The following is a 6,993-nucleotide window of genomic DNA, read 5'->3' on the forward strand; positions in this document are numbered from 1 at the left end:
AGGAAGTGTAGAAGATTGTACTTTAGTCAGGCAGCATGGTCGGCACGGGCTTGGAGGACCGAAGGCTGTACATTCCTGTGCTGTACATTTCTTTGTTCTTTGTTCTAGTAACCTCTCCTAAATTATTTTTCCTTTTAATCTTTCTCCTAATTTTCATTATCGTTGAACCCATATCTTCATGTAATAACCTGCCGCGTCGCTTTCCATTTATGTTTTTACTTCCCGTTTTATTCCTTTTAGTATTCCTGGTCCTATTCACTGAGCTCCCCTCAGTCACTGTACCTTGTACTGTCGCCCTTTTTGATTTTTGACTGTGGCTTCTCTGCCTTACACTTTCCCCTTACTGCCTTTTGTTTCTGTCCCTGTTTTACTTCCCTCCGACTTCCTGCATCGGTTCCCATCCTCCTGCCACATTAGTTTAAACTCTCCCCAACAGCACTAGCAAACCCCCCCCATATTCCATATTCCAGTCCTGCCCAGGCGCAAACCATCCGGTTTGTACTGGTCTACCTCCCCAGAACCGGTTCCAATGCACCAGGAATTTGAATCCCTCCCTCTTGCACCATTTCTCGAGCCACGCATTTCATCCTATCTATCCTGACATTCCTACTCTGACCAGCTTGTGGCACTGGTAGCAATCCTGAAATTACTATCTTTGAGGTCCTACTTTTTAGTTTGACTCCTAACTCCCTGAATTCAGCTTGTAGGATCTCATCCCATTTTGTACCGATACCGTTGGTGCCTATATGCACCATGACAGCTGGCTGTTCACCCCCCCCCCCCAACACACACACACACACACACACTCCCATACAATGTCCTGTAGCCGCTCCAAGACATTTCTGACCCTTGCACCAGGGAGGCAACATACTATCCTGGAGTCTCGATTGTGTCTTCAGAACCGGCTGTCTATTCCCCTTATGATTGAGTCCCCTATCACTATAGCCCTGCCGTTCTTCTTCCTTCCCTCAATTACAGCAGAGCCAGCCACGGTGCCATGAACCTGGCTGCTGCTGCCTTCCCGTGGCGAGCTATCTCCCTCAACAATATCCAAAACGGTATATCTGTTTTGCAGGGAGATGACCGCAGGGGACACCTCATTGCCTTCCTACTCTTGCTCTATCTTTTGGTCACCCATTTTCTATTTGCCCCAGTAATTTTCACCTGCGATTTGACCAACTTGCTGAATGCGCTATCAACGACATCCTCAGCATGCTCCAAAGTGAGTCCACTCAGAGCCGTCAAGCGATCTGACACGAGCTGCAGGTGGGCGCACTTCCTGCACGTGAAGAAGTCAGGGACACTGGAAGGGTCCCTGAAACCCCACATCGCACACGCGGGGCATGGCACAGTTCTGAGTTCTCCTGACATGTCTTAACCCTTAAATTAACTTATATATTATCATTATTATTTTATAAAACTTATTTTTATATCCCTCCTTATTATACCGATTTGGTTTTGAAACTTTAATTTTGAAACTTTAAATTCTTACCTTCACATACCACTTACCTTCACATTCACCACAGATGCCAAGGTAGGTTTATATATCACCTATCTTCCCAGGATGCTCCCTGGTTTTCTCGCTGCTGATGCAAAAGTTGCAAAACAGAAGGAGAAACAATGGGAAAAGCACATCTTTCCTGTCTACACCGAATTCTCGCTCTGCTTCAAATTCCTAAGGTTTGACTTCACTCTGGCTGTCTCACTCTGCATGTGTGCAAGCTCCTTTCTCTCTGACACTCCCCATTTGCAAATCATCTCACTCAAACATCATTCAAAATAACATCATGCATGGACTTAATATATTCTCCAGCTCTCCAAATTGTCTGTACCTGGTCCTTACTTGTTCTTATCCAAATAATTTACCTTGTCACATCAATTGTGCTCATTTCGACAGGTATTAGTGTGTTTGTTTCTATCCCAATTATTTTAAAGTCAGTTTCTCTATGGAATATGTGTCAGTACCTTGATCACTTCATGATGTTGCATCACTCTGTTGGCCCGATTGGCCATTTCCGGTCATGCTGTTTGTCAAGTAGTGTGCATGCATGGGGCCTGCTCTTCAATGCATAAAGGCAAGGAGTTTCAAACTTTAACAAGCATTTATTGTGAACTGGTTTCCTGTCTGCATGGTAACATAATGGTTAGTACTGTGCCTTCACAACTCCAGGGTCCTAGATTCGATTCCCGGCTTTGATCACTGTCGGTGTGGAGTCTGCACGTTCTCCCAATGTCTGCGTGGGTTTCCTCCGGGTGCTCCAGTTTCCTCCCTCAAGTCCCAAATGACATGCTTGTTAGGTGAATTGCACATTCTGAATTCCACTGTGTGTACGCAAACAGGCGCCGGAATGTGGCAACGAGGGGCTTTTCACAATAACTTCATTGCAGCGTTAATGTAAGCCTACTTGTGACAATAAAGATTATCATTATCTTCATTATTAGTTACTTCACACGTAACTCATTTGCACACATACGCAATGCCCCAATATCATACCGCACATTCTTGAACCTTGTGTGATCTTATCAAAAGATCTCAAAGTTTTTGCTTATCTCTCCACATATGGGACTTCCGCTGGTGGCCATGGAGGAGTAGGTCGCACATTTGATAGCTCCCGCCTGTAACGGACTTTTGGACCTTTTTCCCCTGTGTTTTTTGGATTTTATGGGATAAATCAGGGAAGAGTGAGACAGTAAGGAGAAATCCCCCTCCAGTGTATAGAGAATTGGACCAGAAGTGGCCGTGTGAGACGACAAAGTCCTATAAGGGAGACGCAAGCAGAGCTGATAACACGGGACAGCATGGCGGGGCAGCAGGGGGGCCATGGGGAGACGACACAGTGGTCGACGGAGCAGCTGGTGAAGTTTTTCGAGAATTGCTTCGTCAAGCTGAAGAAGGACTTGCTGGACCCGATTAAGGCTTTGATTGATGAAGTGGCTCAGAATCAGGAAACCCACGGGAGAGCAATCCAGGAGGTGGAACAAAAGTTGTCCAAGCACGAGGAGTATATAATCGTGGTGGAAAGCAAGGTGGGGATGATGAACAGCCGCCAGAAAAGAATGCAGGAGAAGCTGGAGGACCTGGAGAATAGGTCCAGGAGGCAGAATCTCAGAATTGTTGGCCTCCCTGAAGGCAGTGAGGGATTGGATGTGTTGGACATGTTGGAGACGTTGATGGGGGCTGGGGCGTTCCCTCGGCCCCTGGAATTGGACAGACAGAACGCACAGAGCCCTCGCGAGGAAGCCCAGAGCGAACGAGCCGCCGAGGGCCATGGTGGTACTTTGCACCGTTTCATGGACAAGGAACAACTTTTGCGGTGGGCCAAGAAAGTTTTGCGGTGGGCCGTAACAGCAAGTGGGAGAACTGTGAGTTGCGCATCTATCACGATCTGGGAGCGGATTTGGCCAAGAGGCTAGCTGGGTTCAATCGGGCAAAAACGACTATTTTAAGAAGGGGGTGAAGTTCGGGATGCTGTACGCAGCCCGTCTGTGGGTCACACATGAGTAACGGGACTTCTACTTTGAAACGCCAGACAAAGTATGGCGTTAGGTTATTAAAGTAATGAAGCTGGAGGTGAATTAAAAGACACTTAAGCCTTGGAGAAGTACTGTGGCGGCGATTTGTGGTGCTGGATTGTATAAATTTAAGTAGCTCTATGTGAAATAATGGGTTGTGTGGATGGTTAAAGGTTGGTTTGTCTTGCAGGGGATGGGCTTTGAATTTGGTTCTGCTTTTTGATGACTATTTTTCTAAAGTGACTGTTTCTTCACTGTTTTTTCTGATGTTTGTTTACAGGGGAATGTGATGCTTTTAAAATGTGTATTCATGTGGGGGGGAGAGAGGAGAGAACAATAGGGATACAGACAGCTTGGTGCCAGGGGCGGGAGCTACCGAGTCAGCATGGGTCAGCTAACTCTCGGAAGCGCAGTGGGGGGTGAGCAGGTGTTAAGCTGGAGCTTGACTTGGGGGATTGGGTTTCTAGTGTTATTGCTAGGGGGGGAGGGAGGGCGGGAGATGCTTTGCTGACAGCAGAGGAACGGTTACTAGGGGACAAATGGGAGGTCGGGAACGGCGACAGCCCGTGTGGCGACTCGAGAAAGCGGAGGGGGGGGGGGGCTGGTGGTGGTTAGAGGGGTTGGGCGGGGGGGGGGGGGGTTGGAAGCTCCCCGTCCAGGCTGATCACATGGAATGTGAAAGGACTGAATGGGCCGGTCAAGAGGTCTCGCGTGTTCGCGCATTTGAGGGAACTGAAGGCGGACATGGCAATGCTACAAGAGATGCACCTAAAGGTTACAGGCCAGATGAGACTGAGGAAAGGGTGGGTTAGCCAAGTGTTCCACTCAGGACTGCACTCAAAGGCCAGGGGGGCAGCGATCTTGATCAGCAAACGAGTGACATTCGAGGCAGGGAGAATCGTGTCAGACAAGGGGGGGTAGGTACATAATGGTGAGTGGGAAGTTGGAGGGGGTGCGAGTGGTACTTATGAACATATATGCTCCGAATTGGGACGATGTGGAATTTATAAGGCGGGTGTTAGGTAAGATCCCAGACTTAAAGTCACATAACCTGATTATGGGAGGGGACTTCAATACAGTCATTGATCCGGAATTGGACCGGTCAAAATCTAGGACAGGCAGCAGGCCAGCTGCGGCAAAGGAATTGAAGGGTTTTATGGAACAGATAGGGGGAGTAGACCAATGGAGGTTTGCAAGGCCGAGGACAAAGGAGTTTTCCTTTTTTTCACACGTCCACAAGGTATACTCTCGCATTGACTTTTTTGTTCTGAGCAGGGCGCTAATACCGAAGTTGTGGATACTGAGTACTCGGCAATTGCAGTGTCGGATCATGCCCCGCACTGGGTGGATCTACGGGTTAGTGTGGAGAGAGGGCAACGCTCGCTGTGGAAACTGGATGTGGGGTTGCTAGCAGACGAAGCGATCTGTGGGCAGGTTAACAAGTCCATCCAGAACTACCTGGAAACAAATGATACGAGGGAGGCCTCTGCAGCGACGGTCTGGGAAGCTTTGAAGGCAGTAGTCAGAGCGGAATTAATCTCGATACGGGCCCACAGGGTAAAGGTGGAACGGGCTGAGAGGGATAGATTAGTGGAGGAGATACTCCAGGTGGCCAGGAGATACTCAGAGGCCCTGGACGCGGGGCTACTGAGGGAGTGGCGGAGGTTACAGGTGGAGTTTGGGCTGTTGACCACGGGGAAAGCACTGGAACAGTTGAGGAAGACAAGGGGGGCGATCTAGGCGTAGGGGAAAAGACAAGCAGAATGTTAGCGCACCAGCTCAGGAAAAGAGAGGCGGCCAGAGAGATAGGTAAAGTAAAGAGTAGAGAGGGGAATACTGTCCTGGGCCCAGTGGGGGTGAATGAGGTGTTTAAGGACTTTTATAGTAAATTATATGAGTCGGAACCCCCGGCTGGGGTGGAGGGGATGAGGCAGTTTCTGGATCAGTTGAGGTTCCCGAGGGTGGAGGAGGAACTGGTGGAGGGGCTGGGAGCCCCAATTGAGATTGAGGAAATAATCAAGGGGCTGGAGGGCATGCAGTTGGGCAAGGCCCCGGGGCCTGACGGCTATCCGGTGGAATTCTATAAGGCGTTTTCAGAGATATTGAGCCCACTGCTGGTGAGGACATTTAACAAAGCGAAAGAGAAGGGAGTCTCTCCCCCCCCCCCCCAAGCAATACCACAAGCCTCGATTTCATTGATAGTGGAGGGCTTGAAGACCATGCAGTCGGTTAAGGCCCCGGGACCGGATGGGTACCCAGTTGAGTTCTATAAAAGGTTCTCCAGGATATTGGGACCGGTGCTGTTGAAGGTGTTTAACGAGGCAAGGGAAAGGAGGGGTTCTGCCCCAGGCCACGATTTCACGGAGCTATGTGGGTCTTACAGGCCGATTTCCCTGTTGAACGTAGACGCCAAACTGGTGGCCAAAATTTTGTCATCCCGGGTTGAGGACTGTGAACCGAACGTTATTGTGGAGGATCAGACGGGGTTCGTTAAGGGCAGGCAGCTGGTGGCCAATGTAAGAAGGTTGTTAAACATGATCATGATGCCCCCCGGAGAGTAGGGAGGCGGAGGTAGTGGCCGCGATGGATGCGGAGAAAGCTTTTGACCGGGTTGAGTGGGATTATTTATGGGAGGTTCTGGAGCGGTTCAGATTTGGAAGGGGCTTTATTGACTGGGTCAGGCTGTTGTACCAGGCTCCTATGGCAAGTGTACAGACGAACAGGACGCGTTTGGGCTATTTTAGACTGCACCGGGGGACGAGACAGGGATGCCCCCTCTCCCCACTGCTGTTTGCGCTGGCTATAGAGCCGCTGGCAATTGCTCTGAGGGCCTCAAGGGGATGGAAGGGGCTGGTCCGGGTGTGGGTGGAGCACAGAATCTCACTGTATGCGGACGACCTGTTTCAGATCCAATGGAGGGGATGGAAGAAATTATGGGAATTTTAGGGGAATTCGGCCGGTTTTTGGGGTATAAACTTGGGGAAGAGCGAGATGTTTGTGGTCCAGGCGAGGGGTCAGGAGAGGCGACTGGGGGAACTGCCGTTTAGAGTGATAGGGGACAGTTTCAGGTGTGAGGGCGCTGGAGGAGAAGTTTGCGTTGGCGGGGGGAAACAAAGTTTGATATCTGCAGGTGTGGGACTTTCTGCGTAGGCAGGTACCAAGCTTCCCAGGTGGTCACCCAGGGTGGTCACCCAGATCCCACGTCCCTTAACCTGGTCAACCCGGTCACACCTTGATGTCCCCCCCATTCTCATCTCCCCCCCCCCCCTCCCCCACCCCCTCTTGGGCCTGGCAGACATCTCTCCCTCCCCTCCACCAGCCAGTCCTGCCAATGGGGACCGCAGCCCATGCCTCTGCATGCCCGACCTCTCTCTCCCTCATCAGCCACGGCGCCTGTTTCCCGATGTTTGAAACCACAAGTGAAATTCCTCCGGGTGGAGGCGGGGTATACCGGGTCAGGCTCGCTAATGATGTGTGAAT

Source organism: Scyliorhinus torazame, chromosome 13 (genome assembly GCF_047496885.1).
Source record: "Scyliorhinus torazame isolate Kashiwa2021f chromosome 13, sScyTor2.1, whole genome shotgun sequence".
In the NCBI taxonomy this organism is placed as follows: Eukaryota; Metazoa; Chordata; class Chondrichthyes; order Carcharhiniformes; family Scyliorhinidae; genus Scyliorhinus; species Scyliorhinus torazame.